This window comes from Manis javanica, chromosome 1 (genome assembly GCF_040802235.1).
Source record: "Manis javanica isolate MJ-LG chromosome 1, MJ_LKY, whole genome shotgun sequence".
In the NCBI taxonomy this organism is placed as follows: domain Eukaryota; kingdom Metazoa; phylum Chordata; class Mammalia; order Pholidota; family Manidae; genus Manis; species Manis javanica.
In genome coordinates, this window is record NC_133156.1 from 218,472,457 (window position 1) to 218,489,166 (window position 16,710).

The window sequence follows — 16,710 nt, forward strand, 5'->3', positions numbered from 1 at the left end:
TCCTACCTCCTATCAGCTGGAGGAGGGGGGTAGGGCTTGCATTCCACTGGATTGTGGCTTTGCTACCTTACCCTTTTCTGCGAGGTCTTGTCCTTTCCCCAAATGTAGACAGTCTGTTCTGCAGTCTTTGGGTCACTCTTTCAAGCTTAGCTTTATTTGCTGTATTTTCATGTTATATGTAGTTTTGGGTGGAGGTTTCTGCCTCACTTTTCATGCCATCTTTTCCCCCTCCTCCAAAATTGTATGGTATTTACCATACCAGTTACATTTACCAGACTGAAGTTCTGAAAATTATTGATTACTGCATATTATTACCCAGAGGGCATGTGTCATAATTTGCCTACAAGTCCTCTATGGTTGAGCATTTTTACTTTTCCTAATTCATCACAATTAAACACTGTAATACATATCAAAGTTGAATGTGAACTATGTACACAACTTTCTTCCATGGTTTGGAGTACTTTCTTAGCATAGCATGCCAGAAGTTAATATATTGGCCAATTCATATGAGCATGTTTTCCAGTTTTATTGAAGAATAATTGGCAAATAAAATGGTATATGTTTAAAGTGTACAGTGTGATGATTTGATATGTATATGCATTGTGAGTTGATTACTCAGATCAAGTTAGATAACTAATCCATCACCTAACATAGTTAACTCTTCTGGGTATGTGGTGAGAAGACTTAAGATCAACTCTCAGCAAATTTCAAGTATACACTGCTGTATTATTAATCATAGTCACCATACAGGACATTAGATCCTCAGAACTTACTCATCTCACATCTGAAAGTTTGAACCCTTTGGGGGTGGAGATCTTCCAATTTTCCCCACTTCAAACCCCGGACAACCACTATGTTCTCTGATTTTGTGAGACTGGCTTTTTTTCTTTAGATTCTATAAAGAACTGAAATATACACTGTATGCAGAATTTGTCTTTTTCTTCCTGGCTTAATCCTCACTTAGGTAATACTCTCAGGTTCATCTGTGTTGTTGTGAATGGGAGGATGTCCTTTTCTATGGCTGAATAATATTCCATTGTTTGTGTATATATACACATACACATACATACCTACATTTTCTTTATCCACATATATGAGCATTTTCATGATTCAATGTGTTTATAAATGTGCCTTTTATAACCCAGCTTAATGGTCTGGTTTTTGGTCTGGCCTTAGGAAGCTTGGAAGTTACCACTTCATTCTAACAAAATGAAAAATTAACAATTCTTCTTCCATCTGTGTAACTCTGAGGGAAATCTGTCTCCTAGCCCAGGGCAAATTACCTTTGAAAACAAAATCAGTCAAAGGAGAAATAAAGTGGGAGAAACTTGCTTATTGCTTATGGACAGTTGCCCACTTCTACTCACCTGGGTCTTTCATGACCAGCGGCAAAAAGGGACCACACCCAACCTCTCCTGTCCAGATATGCCCTTGCTCCCCCATGTAATCACCTATTGATATGGAGATTGAATACTTCTCTCCACCCCTTGGAAACACCTATTGCTATGGAGATGGACTAAGGCCAGGTGAGAGATTCTGGAAATATTGCAATTTTACCCACAATCTGTAAGAGATAGAAGATCACAGGGCAAATCAAAGCCCCTGAGATTGGCCACCCTGACAGGTGATTACAGGGATTTGCAATTTACCAGAACAGAATACCAGAGGCTGAAACCTCTGTAGGAACCAATACTGGGCTAGGGAAACCTGTAATTGACAAATTGCTGCAGGCTCAGTGTGGACCTCTCAGAGATAAAAAGGAGCAACTTTTTCAGGAGAAACTAACCAGAGCTAACCTGCTGAGGTTGACTGACCTGGTGGAAGGGAAATATCCAACTGTGGCCTCTTCCACATTTCCTGTAGGAGAAGGGAAATACCCAATTTCAGCCCACTCCAACCATCTTGTCCCACCTACCTGGGGGTAAGGGTGTATAGGAAGCACTTGCGGAGTTCAGTATTTAGAGGTACAGGCTCTCTCAAAGACTAAGACCTACTTTTACTTCATAGTAGTGATGATTTTGTGTTGAAGTAATTATTTGCACAATTGTAACTTAAACAACCATATGAACATTTGTGAATTCCATGAGAAGAAAGAGACATCTTTCTGATTCACCACTGTAGCCCAGTTGACACATAGTAGGCTCTCAGTATGAAATGTAATTGTATGAATGAGAGCCTGTTTAGTGGGGCAGAATATAATTTCCTGAGAAGGAGAAAAATACAAGCCAATGTAAGAATTTACTACGTGATAAAAACAGGCATTTCTGATCAACAAGTAAGGGATGGGTTTGTTTGTACACTGCAGAGTGTGGCAAGGGAGAGGGGAAGTTTCCTACCTTAAACATATAACAAAATAAATTACAGATTCTTTAAAGATTTAAAAAGAAAGCATGAGGAATGTCAGGAAAGGATACCAAATTGACAATGGTAGTTATTCTGGGAAACAGACTAGAACTGAAGAGGCACAAATGGAGGTTTTAATTTTATATTTACCTTTTAAAACTACAGAAAAAATGAGCAATATTTTCTTAATCTAGTGGTAAATCAGACACATAAAGCAAAAAAGTAGCATAACTTCATAAAAATTGAAAATACTCATAGGATGAGAAAAGATCACCTTAAATAACATTTAAAAACTTTCTATGTATCATATTAACAAAGGAATTAAAGAGAATATTATTCCTTAATATGTGTTGGGCAGAGTTTGGGCTGAAGAGAACTGTCATAGGATGTTGACAGGAGAATAAACATACCTAATTTGTTTGAAGAGCAGTGTGCAAACTATGTCAAAAGCTTTAAAATCTATACCTCATTTGACTTGCAATCCCACTGCTACAAATTTATCTTAAGAAAATTATCAGCAAGTTTAAAATATATTTGCATAAATATGTTCATAACAGTTTTCTTAAAAATAATGGAAAACTAGAAACAAACCAAATAGCCATCATAGCCATCAGTTGGGGATTAGCCAAACAAATTATTCATATAATGGAATACTAGGGAGGCATTAAAAATGATCACATGTATTTATATTTACTGATATAGAAAAATATACATCTTATAAAGTGAAAAAACTATTTACAGTTTGCAGAGTATGACTGTCTATTTTGTTCTGCAAGATTTAAAAAATATGGAAATAACTGTACAAAATGTTAACTATGGTTATGTGAAGGTGATGCAATTATAGCTGGGTTTTTATTTCATCTTTGTAACATTCTATATTTTATGAAAAAGTACATTGTACTTTTCTAATTGGATTAAAACAATACAATTCTTTCAGTTTTTAAATTTTAAAAAGAAAATATGAAAAAAAATTTCCAACCTGCCTACTTCACCAGGATGATGCAAATGTCAGTCAAAATAGGACAAATGATAGCGCTTTGTAAAGTAACTCTCCCTGTAAGGTAATGTACTAGGCTGAGACAGAAAAGGGCTAATCCACACTGGTGATTTAAGATAAGGCCCATCATTTCCATTGCCTTCAGATTCCCCAGACAACCTGGACTCACAGATAATCTAACATTTGAAGGGGATTGCTTGTGTGCTAACCAGTGCTGTATCTTACCATCTGCATATTTGTCTCCCAAGGACCCAGCCAGATCAAAAAAACACATTTTATAACAAGTTTCAGTAATAGAATGTTACCCATTGGGAAATCTGCCCTTTGCCAAGTTGCATCCAAATTCACCCTAGCAAAATTTACCTAGTCTTATAAAATGAAATAAAATATAATAAGATAAAATCAAATAGAATGAAATTAAAAGTAAATGATAAAATTTAACAGTAGTTTCTCTCAAGAGGGTTTACATCAATAGATCACAGCACTTTTGAGTCATCAGGCTTAGAATCACCTCCCTACTCCATTTTTTTTAAAATCCTTGATATGAATTATTCTAGAAGCTTCATTCTCACATAAAATTTTGAAACCAAGAGAAATCTCCTTCATCCCATAGTCCATAGCCAATTTTATCTCAGTATCAACCAGGAAAAAGCATACTTTCAATCTATGAAGTCCCTGAAGGGTCGAGATCAAACTGTTTACAGGTCCTGCTGTGATGGATCTGCTTATCTGAAGTGGGAGCATTTATCTAAATGGTGACCAGACTCAAAAAGAAATATGTGTTTACTAACCACATAAATAGTTCCACATTCTTTTGTTGTTGCATAGTAAAGGGTAATCTTGTGACAGACTTCCACTTTTACTAGTGAATTTCTTAAGAAAGAGTGTTTTCTTTCTTTGTAAGTCTTTGTGTTGTTTGGCAGCTTGAAAAAGAAAACATTGCATGTATTATTTGGAGAAGGAGGCAGGAGAGGACAGGGTGGAGAAAGGAAGGTCCTGGTTAGAGTTTTTGATAACGTATCCCAGGAAGCAAAATGATCTGGGAGGAGAAAGTGCTGCTGAGGGTCTTGAACTCCTGTGAGGTCAGAATTGGCATGAACTTCTGGATTCTGGAGTCCAGGGTTCCTAAGCTGTACTCTTGATTCCCTTCAGATTCCTCTCAGGTGCTTCAGGGGTCGTGTTTGTAGGTTGGGGGACACGAAGGGGGATCTTATTTGGAAGCCCAAATACATAAAAACAGATTTAGCAATTCAATCAGAGCAGCTTTTCTTTTCTTTTTTTTTTGTGGTAACATATCGATACCGTAAAATTGACTGCTCTGTGTTCCTCACAGAGGTGGACTCATACAGTATTTGTCTTTTTGTGACAGGCTTTTTCACTTAGTGTAATGTCTTCATGGTTTTCCATATTGCAGCATGTGTCAGAATTTCTTTTAAAGACTAAATATTCCATGTGTGTATGTACCACTTAAAAAAAAAGCCACTTATACATCAATGGACATTTGGGCTACTTCCTTCTTTGACCATTGTGAACAAGGCTGTTATGAACATGGGTGTACAAATCTGTTTGCAGCCCCGATTTCAATTATTTGGGATATATACCCAGAAGTGGAATTGCTGGATCATATGGTAATTCTATGTTAAATTTTTTTGAGAAGCCACCATACTGTTTTCTACAGTGGTTGCTTTATTTTACATTCCCACCACTAATGATGGATTAAACATTTGAAAAACACGTAAAACCAGTGAAATGACACCTGTTCTCAAAGGTCCCAAGGTGAGGCTCACAGGAATGGGAAGGGCACTGGACCATCAGAGGGGCAGTTCTGAAGACAGGTGGGACTTACCAGGATCCACTGAAGCCCATTCCCCACCACCACGGGCCTCTGCGCACCCCTCAGTGCTGCTTAGAGCTTCCAATCCTCTCGGGCATTACCTGTACCAGCCTTCCTACCCTTCTGCCTCAGCCCTGGTTATCTCCATCTGTCTCAGTGGGAGAGCTGCTTATACAGAACTATTAACGTCCCCGGTGACACAATACTCCTGTGAGGGCTGGTAGCACGCAGCCTACAGCTGACAACGAGCCTCCCCTAAAACACTCAACAGCCAAATTCCAAGTGCTCATTAGCACAAGTGTCTGCTTTGCTACCATCTCCTACAGACCGCAAAGCGGTCAGTGAGGTGGGCATCCAGCTTTGCACCCCCTGCAGGCCCATCGTCATCCATGGGAAGGGGTGGTGGGAAACACTGGCAGGCTCATTCCCCCTGAAGGGAGGGCATTTTCTGTATTCTTTTTCCTTTACTTTCTCCACCCTTTGCTCATTGTGGAAAACATTAAAACTGTAAACTTGTAAAGAAGGCATGAAAATAATCAGCCACAATCTTACCATACAGAGGCAGTTATTGTGAAATCCTGATATTTTTGCCTCCAGAATTTTCCTGAACCATTGTATACATAGTTGAGATCCTATCAAATACATTATTTTGAGTCCCACTTTTTTTTTCATTTGAAATCTTCACAGCATTTTCCAAGGCTGGTTGTTAATCGGCTTCACAATGAATATTATTTGGGGGAAGGGCAACCCCAGTGGTGAAGCAGAAATACAGTTTGAGTCCATTCTTTGGCCCCACTGGTGTCTGTCCCCCACATTGACTTGGGGATTTCTTCAGGCCCAGGAGGGTTGGGGGAGTCTAGTTTATGATTACACCACACCCCTCAAATTTCTCCCCTCCTGCAAGGCTTCCAGGTAAAGGAAAATTGATCAAGGCACTCCTTGGTACGCCCCTGAAAAAAGTGGGCATCTGAGAACTGGGGAAGTCTAGGACCAAACATGGGGCAACTGTCCCTCCAGCGACATTACAAGTGTTTTCTCAGCGTCTCAGCTACCAGACAAGTGGCATGAACTGGAGGCAAGAGGCTCAGCCTTGTCCTAAGTGTCCTGTGGGGTCAGAAATGAGGTCAGAGACGGCACAGCCCAGCTCACACATACTCTACTGCCCCAGATGCTGCCCACCCATTGCATCTACTCCTCAGCAACTCTCCAAGATACCCATTCAGCAGCCCCATTTTAAAGACAAACTAATGGAAGCTTGGAGATTTTAAGTGACTTGACTAAGATATGTAAGGGACCAACCTGGGGTTCTCATCCAAATCTGAAGTTTTTACACCACACCCAGGTTGCCTCTCACAGTCCCTGAGAAGCCTCCCTTCCTCAAGGAAACTAAGTATGCATTTATCGAAGCAAGCTTCTCTCAAAATATGAACAGCCTGGGTATGGCTGGTGTAGTGGATGATGTGGGATGACAAGTAGATCCCAGGTCAAGACTGAGACATTCAGCCCCAAATGCCATCGCCCCACCTGCTGGGCATGTTGACAGCTGATAGCTCTCAGTGGATTCCCTCTCGAGGTCCTTGACCGAAAAGAGCCACCACACCGTCACTCTGCCTCCCCAGAGGCAACCTGCATCCAGCGACCAGTCCATGTGGGGACAGTAAAGGTCTGGCCCCTTCCTCAAAGTGGGAAAATTCTGTAGGGCCATCGAGAGCCTAACCCAGCCTGGGGGTCAGCTGAGACCTCTGATGCAATGGCCTCCATCCAGCTACTTCTATGCAGTCCTTCCCTCCAGCCAGTACTCCTTCCTTGGTTGTCTCACAGGCACTGATCCCAACACCCCCACAAAGCTTCTGCACAGAAATCTCAGGGAACTTGCCCTAAGACCGTGAGATCTTTTCTCATTTACACACTGTGAATAAAAGGGATAGAAAAGCACACACCTGGTACCCCAGCGAGGGAACAGTGATCCCCCAGAAGAGAGGCATGTATGTGGTGGGGGGCAGGAGACTCTGAGAAGGAAGCCTGGAGAGGGTGGCAGAGCTGGGGCCTTTAGGCAGCCGGAGGGTGTGGTTGAAGCACTGAGTACTCGGAAGTGCCCCCACCCGTGAGGGAGACAGGAGAAGTGACCTCAGGTGAGACAGGCTAAAGTCGTGGCTCTCAATCCTGGCTGCACATTAGAATCACTTGGGGATCTTTTAAAATATATTATTGCCAAGGTTCTGACTTGATTGATCTGGGGTAGGACATAGGCTTAAGCATTTTTTAAAACCTGCCAGGTGATTCTAATGCATAACCAGGATTGAGAATTGTTTGGCCAACAGAGGAGGGTGGGTCTCTGATCTCCCCTAAAATCTACTCTACAGGTTTCCTCTGCCTGGTGGACAAGCCCTGACTTATCACTGAAGATGACTTCCTGGGCACCTGGGCCAGGCTCTTAAAAGAGGGCCCTGCCTCCTGACTCTGTGAAGGCCAGATAACCCTCTGACAGCACCAGAGTCCTGGCAGGCAGGGCCCCAAGTGTGCATGTGACAAATTGGTTGCCTTTCTAGACAGTGGACCAGCTGCACCCAGGCCTGCCACAGGGGTTCTTCTCTAAGCACGAGCTCCTGGGAAGCTTGTTAACTGGTGGGTTCTTGGGCCCCACCCCAAACCCACTAAACTGGGAACTCTGGGGTGATTCCACATTTTTTAACAACCTGGGAGTCCACATTTTTTAACTTCACCAACCCAAATGAATCTTATACACCAGGTTTGAGGACCACTACTGAGAGCTTCCAAAAAACTTTCTCTCATGCACCAGTTTGCTGATAAGAAAGCTCTGCTTTCTGCGTAGCAAAGAGGCCCTCACCTGCTCCTAGTTTTCTAACTCACACTAGAGTAGGAGGCGGTTCAAATTCCTGGATGAGCAGATCAGTTGCCAGTGAGGATCTGAGCACAGCGTGAAAATCCTCTTCAGCAAATTCTTTCTAGTTAGATATTTCCTTTAGCAGCTATGGTAAACATCGCTTGTTGTCCCAGATTATTATTTTTTTTGCATTGTGCAATTGAATGGACAATTTTGCATAATAAAAGGTTAACATGATGAGCGAACAAAAAAATGAATAAAGCTTGATTGTTCAGACACAGAATTTGCAACTGAGCATTCCTCTTCACGCTCTGTCCATTGTCTAATGATTGTCCTCTCGAGATGTAAATATGGCTCTAAGATGGGTAATGATAGATATTAATAAGCTTGTACCCACCTCCCCAGTCGCATCTTCTTATCAGGAAGCACAACTAGCTATTGGGCCTCCCAGCTGGCTTCCTGAAATTAAAACTGGCCTATCTGTGCTGGGCTGGACTCTGATCTTGAAGGCATCTCTGCATCCTGCTCACACAGTGGTACTGGCAGCTTTAACTGCCCCATCTAATTACTTTGGGATGGGGCCAGTGCCCGTATTAATGACATGGTTTTGTCGTTCACAGAGAGGGTGTCAGTGGGCAGCTAGCAGCCCCACAAAGAGCCCCACACAGGTGCTCTGCTGGTTGAGGCCCCGGGTCTCCCCTTTCTTCCTTCTCTACAACCTGCCCTGCTCTCCCCTTTCGTCCAGGGGTTCGTTTATCTGCTCCGTTGATGTTCCATTTCTCACCCAAGACCTGCTTAGATGGAACAGTCTCTTCAGGACATTCCTTTCTTTCTGTCCCCACTAATGAGCATAGGCATCCTTTTTAATTCGTTTTCTTGTTCATTACATCGGGGGACAGATGGAGAACCCCCGAAATCCACAGGAAGAATCTCCTTGGTCTCAGCCAGGCTCTCCAAGGCCATTTTCCTTGACGGTCCCAAGAGGTGTCTCCCATGGGGAACTGAGAGCCTCTTTGGGGCAACAGACTCGAAACTCAGTGGTCCAGCTGTCGGCCCAGGTGAATTCGGGTAGGTGCCACCACCAGGCTGATAGACTGCCCATCCCTGTGAGAACCTGCTTGTTGGTCATTTGTCCTAGGACACTGCCTCTTCCTCCCCAAGGTCTGCTCACCCCCAGGGTTGGTCACTGACTCTTCCAGGCCAATGCAGGACTCTCCACCTGTTTACCAAATGCCCTTTCTCTATCTTCAAGCCATCCTGCACCCACTTTGAACATCTCTTATCCATACCTGTCCCTACCTCACCTGCTTTGTTACCTCTCAGGGAAGAAGGAAGGATTTTCCACAAGGCCCCTGGGTTAGCTAACATGAAAGCAGAGAATCCAACCCTCCCTAATCTCCCCACACGCACTGGTTGACCTAAGCCTTCAATTCCTGAGAACTTGTTTATTGGGGATGCAGTCAGAGAAGGAAGTAGTGATAACAGTCCTACATCCTGTCCCCTTACCCATCTGTAGTCCCAGGACAGTCCTGATCCATGCATCCACCTCAGGCTGCAGTGACAGTAACGACCTGCAGTCTGTGCATTCATGGACCTGGGTATCCATCAGAGGAGCCCCCCCTAGGGGTGCGGAACACAGAAGGGGCAGAGCAGCACCCAGGAAGCCTGCCCTGGCACAGGCATGCAGTTCTCACAGAGTTGGCTTCCTGCTGCTTCAGCACAAGCTGGATGTGGGTTTATCCGCCCCCACCCCCCGCCACCCCCACTCACACCATGGCCACCACATCACCAGGCAGACAGGGGGTCATTTCCTTTCAGCCCACCCACCAGTAAGCTTTCCTCACCAAGAGCAGAGCTCATTTCTCATTGGCCAATGCTTCTGCCTTTCCCAGTTTAGCAACGTGAGGCAACACCAGAAACAATCATCACGTGCCAGTCTGCTGGTTTCTTCAGGCAGTACTTACAGTAGGTAGATGTGCTTGTTGCTGAAACAGAACCTTAAGGAACAAATGAAAAGGAGTTCTTTTTCCCTCTCCAAACTCTTTCTTCATCAGCGTCAGACCCTACTTCCCTGGCCTGGGCCATCACCTTTATCCTTCCTCTAAGTAGACCTGGTTTCCACCTTAGAAATTTCCACCCAGCCTAGCCCCTAACCTGGTTCTCCTTAACTTCTACCAGCCAGGAGCTGTCTCCTTTTACTAAGTAAAAGCCCCTGCCCCTCATTGATTGAATAGTTACTATGTACCAGACTTACCATTAAGCAATGTCTCAGCCTGTGCTTTTTCATTCTCATCCGGGCTGGTGACTTAGACTCTATTATCATCACCACTTTGGAGTTGAGGAACAGGCTTAGAGTTAAGTAGCTTGTTCAAAATTCCACAGTGAGTAGGTGGTAGGGCTTGAGTGTTTGTAAAGCTTCTCTTAAAGATAATGCAGCACTTGTCGCCTGTTGCTCTGAGCCCAAGAACATGACTTGGGCAGTTCATAGTCTGTCCAGAACACAGCCCTAGCACAGCAATCCCAAGCTTTGCTGACTCAGCTTTTCTACCCACAGAGGAATGTAAACATATCTTGAATCTGTCAGACCTCCCTTTACCTGTGTGGCAAACTCTGAACACCTGTTTGCCCTGCTACAATAGTCCCCTTTGCCATATTTTTGTGGAGATATTTAAATCCCTAAATCAATACTGGATTTTTCTTACAGAAGGAAAACAGGTCACTGCTTCTGAAAATGAATGGAGTGGGGACGGTTTAGCTGGGGGGTACCTGGGAAAGAGTGACAAAAAGGTGCAGGGGGCCTTGGGGGCTGGTAATGCTCCGTCTCTTCCTCTGCGGGTGGTAACATGGGTTCACCTCATGGATTCCTCAGGCTGTCCACGTGGGATCTGTACTCTCTCAACACCCTCACCCCTGCCTGGACCACCTCCACCACCCTCTTCTCTTGGTGGGCACCTGCCTGTTCTCCACTGCTTCGCGGGACCTCCCAAGACCTGGAAATCCCCTCCAAGCACGGTCACAGTGACGTGACCCAGCTGCTCTGCTGCTTGCTGGTTTCCTGTGTGTCTCTCGCTGGCTCTCAGCAGCCAGGGCTTGCTGCATCCCCTGGGTCTGCCACTGTGTCTCCTGGGCCCAGGGCAGTGCCTGGCCCTGGTGGCCACCGTGAAATGATTTGCTAAGGGATGATGGAGGGAAGAGAGAGGGAAGCAGGCAGACAGCATAGAAGGGTGGAAGGGGGAAGGCGAGAAGACAACAGGGGGCAAAGGAGCGCAGGGTCTCCCAGGATCTGCTGTTTTGAGGCCTAGGTAGGGATCGGCAAGGAGGGAGCAGTCAAGAGTCTATTAACATGAAGGAATAGAGTCTCCGGAGAAGGAAGGCAGACTCATGTGGGCAAAATGTGTCTAAGGACAGCAGCCTAAGTTCATGGGGGAGGGTGGGCACCCTGAGTCCAGTCTGTCTCAGACTGTCTCCTGGGTCAGAGGAAGTTGCAGGGAAGAGTGATTTCTCTGTTATTTCTGTAGGACACTGAGAGCATGAGTGTCAGCATGTGGGTGTAGGTGGCAGCCCCAGGGACACCCATGACACGAACAGAGGAAGGCACTGTGACATGACTGCATTTTCTACATCCAGTGGGCAGCTCAGGGTTTCAGTGGCCTCGGCAGGGTCTGCATGTTTGACAGTGATGGTGGGGCGCGGGGTAGGCCTTGTGACTCAGTGGCCGCTGTATACAGTCAAGGCAATCAGGCCTTGGTGGAAGGGGACGGGGGTTCCATGTGGGGACCAAAAGCTGCACCACAGAGCAGATGTGAGCCTCCCAGGTGGGGAGGATGTGAGGGGCATGCCAACACTTCCTTCAGGCCTGGAGGAGAAGGAGGTCCAGCTAGAGGTAACCCTTGTTTCCAGCCCCAAGCTGGAATTCTGTGGAAAACAAACCACTGAGAGTTGGCTTCTAAAGAGCAGCCATGAGTGAGGAGAGAGAACATCAAAGAGCCAGTGATGCCCCCAAAGAAAACAGCCCCTTGGATTTGTGAACTAGTCTCCTTTCCAGGGTCCCTCTCCTAAGCCATCCTTACAGCACAACATCACCCAGAGCGACTTGTCTCCTGGCACCAAGTACACCCCCTTGGTAGATACTTCCCTTTCCGACTCAGTGCTCCTGAAGAGAGCTCCGGGACAACAGCGCCTGCCCCACGGGGGCGACGTGGTGAGATGGGAGAAGACAAGTCACCAGCAGCAGGCTGGGGAAGCTCCCCGTTAGTTTTTCGTAGGTACTGTCTCCAGTCATACTTACGTGGGGGGCTTTCTAAAAGCCTTTCACACCAGTTTTTCTCAGACTGTGGCTTTCAAACATTTGTGATTGTGTACCAGTTTGGCAAAACCATTTTGAGCATGCAGCACAAATATGGCTATTTATTCATTAGTTATATTTATATAATAGTGTGTTCATTGTTTACTGGGCTAATAGTAAAAGTTCTAGCAGAGCATGTCCCCTGGGGTGCAGAACTGGGATTAAAGCCCACTTCCAGACACTGACATTCCCTCCCCACCCCCAACACCATCCTGCCTGCAAGGGGCACAGTCTGAGCCACACTTCCCAAAGCTGATTTTCCCTCCCATGTTCCAAATCCCATCTCTTCCCAACCATCACCATTTGGGGATGCATCCAGTCACATCAGTTCCTGCTGATTTCCACATTTCCTCTTGCTTTACCTTCTTCATCACTCTCGCCCATCCTACACGGCGAGCCATGGTATCAGCGATCCAGGGTCAGGAAGCATCTGCTTTACATGCCTCATCTCTTTCTCCCGATCCATTAAGCAAGGATGAGGCAGAGACTTTCCCTGGGTCTCACCAGGCCCAAGGGTTAACGTGTTCTGCAATTTATTTGTAGAAAGGAGATGCTCCCTGGGCAGAAAGACCATGTGATGTGGCTTACTTCGAGTGGCTACTCTTGATGTGCAGCACGTGGCATCTGCCGCTCCTCGTGCGTGAGGCGTGGAGGAAGGCTGCTTCCCAGTCTTTCGCAGCACCTCTGTGTTCCGGAGGGCTGATGTGAGAAACGCCAATTCCCTGAAGTAACATGACAACGGAAATATCTGGGACAATGAAAGAAACACAAGCCAGGTAGCCAATAGTAGGAAATGAGGTGGGGTCCAGTGGAGATGGGTTTGCGGGTGAGCACCGGGAAGATGTCGCAGTTAAATCCAGCGTCCTCTCTCCAGGTGGCACCAGGCTGCTCTTGCTGGAGTCTGTTTGCCTAAGGTGGGGCCACACCTGCTGTGCTCCTAGCAGGAAGAGCCTGAGGGGAGGAAGCGAGCAGAGGTCAGCTCTCCGGCACTGCTGGCCGCCTCTTTCCCCGGAGACCTCCACTCTCCTCTGGCCTCTGCATCCCAGAGCTGCGGCTGCCACCCGGCCGAGGGGACCGGCCAGCCCTAGCCCTGCTCCCTGCGGGAACACAGCTGGCGACACCCCATTAGACACCCGGGTCTAAGAAACAGGTAGGCTGTGAGTGCGACCTCCTGGGTTTGGACCAAGATAGTGCCACCAACTTTAGTGGGCATATGAGTTTCCCTAGGGAGCATTTTAATTGCGTAGATTCTGAGTCTCTACCCCCAGAGATATGTACATGTTCAGTAGCTCTGAAACCTGGGATTCTAAAGCAAATAGTCCAAGGATAAGCTTTTAGAAAAACTAGTGCAAAGAATGAGTTGACACCTAAGAGAAGATAAGCTGAACTTTGCGCATTTCGTACAGTTAGAGGATCTCTTAGTCATTTTGTCACCTCCACTTTACTCTCAAAGGCCCAACTTGGAGGGCTGCGCTGCCCATAAGGGCCCCCTGGCGGCAGGAACCACGCCCTCTTTGTTCATCCAGGTGTAGGTTCTGACACAGTATGTGTTCAATAAAGATTTGCAGAAGGGAGGAATGGGGCACATGCCTTGCTTTTTGCTTTCTGATGATCCTGCTTAATAATTATACGAAGCTGAAAAATTCTGGGTTAATCACAAAAGACAGATCAATACCACTTCAGAGATTCAGATGGTTCTGATCCCCTACAGCTGCTTTCCAGGCAGCGCCTGGGCCTCCGTGGCTGCTGAGGTTTGTCGTCTCTGAGATGTGTGGTTCTGGTCTCAGGGAGACGGAGCTCCAGCTGCTTTCCTTGAACCCAAGCTAGCCAGACTGCAGTAAGTGCAGACATTTTTCCTCTGTAGTTAGAGTTGAGTTATGACTCTCTGACTGCCCTGTTGGTCATGGGACTGAAACAGAACTTTGCTGACCCCCAGGTGGGGTTAACAGGGTCTTCATGGAGCATGTCCTCTTGAATTGTCCCAACTATATCCAGCTGGACCTAAACTTTGTTTTGGGGCTGATAGTTGCAGGAGACTCAGTTATTAGCACATTGAGTCATGAAAATAGAATAACCTACCAATTGTATTATCAGCAAGAGTTATATGTAACGGGAGGTCATTATCCCCAATTTGTAGATGGAAAAAGTGAGGTATCTGGTGAGTGACTGGCTGCTAAGCTCCTTCCAGTTGCCAGTTACAGAGCTAGAGTTATGTTCCTGGTACGCTGACTTGACTCCCAGCAAACATTCTTTGTTGCCCCACAGAGTCTCCTGGGAGCCACCCACCAGCTGAGGTCTCTGAGCTCCCTCAGGCCGTGAGTCCCTGTAGAGGCTGAGCCCCCATGGCGAGGCCACCAGGGAGAGTGGAGTACGGGGCTGCCCTGTCTCTGGCCACAGAAAGTAGTTCTGCTTCCTGCCTCTCTCGCACCACGCTGTCGATCTCCTTGGCAGTCGTCCTGAAGCTGGAGTCACTGGCAGGAACGGATAGTTCCATTCTGAGCACTTGCTTCTCTGGCACCTGTTCCAGGCCTGGGAAGCTTTCCTATTTGCAGCCATGCGAGGGACTTCTTTCCTTTCTCCCGCTCCCATGGCCCTTGCTGGATTGGAGGTTATCTTAGACGCCCCCCCCCCAGCCCTAATGCCTAATGAAATAGTAAGATGCCCCTTGTTGGAGACAGTGTATACTCTGCCTGCAGGCTAGATCACCAGCCTTGAAACTGGAGGCTGGACAGAAGTCTACTCCAAGAGCTGTCCAAACTCCTCTTCTTTGATCTTAAGCCTCAGTTTCTCCCTCTGCAAAGTGAGCCCTGCATAGTCCTCCTCTGAGGACTGCTTTTCTAGGGGCCACAAACCCACTCATGGCTGTCAGGCTGCAAAGGCATGGACACTCCCTGAGATGATTCTGAAGTAGGGGGTGACCCAGGGGAAGCACTGGTCTAGGTGTTAAGTTCCATTTCCAAAACCTAAAATTTATGTTAATCCTCACCATCACACTGCCTGATGCTAACTCTCCTTGCAAAATAATCATGTGTCCTCCCAACTCACAAATTTGTATATGCATAAAATTCCCTTATTCTTTCTCCCTCCATACCTCTCACTCTCTTCCCATTTCTCTTTCCCTCCTTCTTCCTCTCACTGCCCCCGTCTCTCCTTCTGTCTCTCCCACACCCCCATCTCCATTACTCTTGTCTTCCTCTTTCCCCACCTCTCCCCTTTCTCCTCTCACTCTTGAAAGCCCCAAGGTGTGCCTAGGTGGCATATAGCTGAAAGTGGTTTGCAAGGGTTTTGTTTCCGCCAGAGAGCAGTTAAGTGCCTTATTTTCTCCACTCCAATGGCTAAATTATTCTCAATGTGTTAAACAGTGTAATTAAACACATACACACCCCAGTGCACAGGCCCCTTCCCCCACCCTTCCTTGCTCCTTGTCAGCAGAGAGAGTGTCAGCCCAGCCTTCAAGCTCTGTTAGTTTTAATTTGAGTTGTGGAATTAGTAATGGGTTTTGCTGGAACACTGTTGTGGGAAATAGATCGCTCCTCGTGCAGGGTTTGGGCACCATTTCAAATGAGTATTTGTTAAAGGGAAAACCATCCCTTGTCGTGTTCTGCTACATTACATCAGATTTATTTCCATTGTTCTGAAAAACACCAGCCAGGAGAGAACTGTGTGCATCACTCCCGGGCAGGGAACAATCGAATGCTGCTTCCTGTTTCTTAGCTGATTGAAAACAAATTGCAAACAGAATACCCTCTGTTGCTGGGATTTGCAAAACTCTTCCTGAAGGCTGGGACTCCCAGGGCAAGTCAGATACCCGTTACCTGAGGGCTGGGGGAGCTGCCATTCTGGTCCTGTCATATGATTGGCAGAAAGTGTCCAGGTGGTTTAGTGGTGAAAAAACAATGTTGGAGAAAAGCAATTGAGTGGAGAGAACCCAGCAGATCAAAGGTGAAAGAATGTGTCCCAGTCAAGGCTGCACTGCCTTTTATAATCCTCCAACCTCAGCTTGACTCCCTCCACTGAGAAGGGACCGTGTCCCCTTTGTTCCGTGGTTATCCAAGCCATTAGCAGCCCTTTTCTTTGTCTCTTCCAATAAGGCAGCCACTATGGATGTGTGGATATTTAAATTTAAATGTAATTTAAATAAAATTTAAAATTCTGTTCCTGGTTGCACTTTCCATGTTTCAAGTGCTCAACAGCCACATGTAGCTAGTGGCCACTATATTGGACACAACTCTGGGGACCTGGAGAGACCTGCTGGGGAAGTCCAGGAGATCCCTGGCCAGTGCCTGGAAGGCCTACCCCCTGATAAAGGGCACTGGCCACTGGAGTCAAGTTCAGGGCCAGGGCAG

General features: G+C 46.3%; 1 protein-coding gene across 1 annotated transcript in view; it reads left to right on the top strand.

The window, feature by feature from the left end:
- The first annotated feature begins 13,326 nt into the window (after positions 1-13,326).
- Positions 13,327-16,710, top strand: part of CAPN13 (calpain 13) — a 67,815-nt gene continuing 64,431 nt past the window's right edge. The window contains exon 1 of the mRNA XM_037009295.2: positions 13,327-13,514. The gene's annotated coding sequence lies outside the window, so the exon portion shown is untranslated. The remainder of the gene's footprint in view (positions 13,515-16,710) is intronic.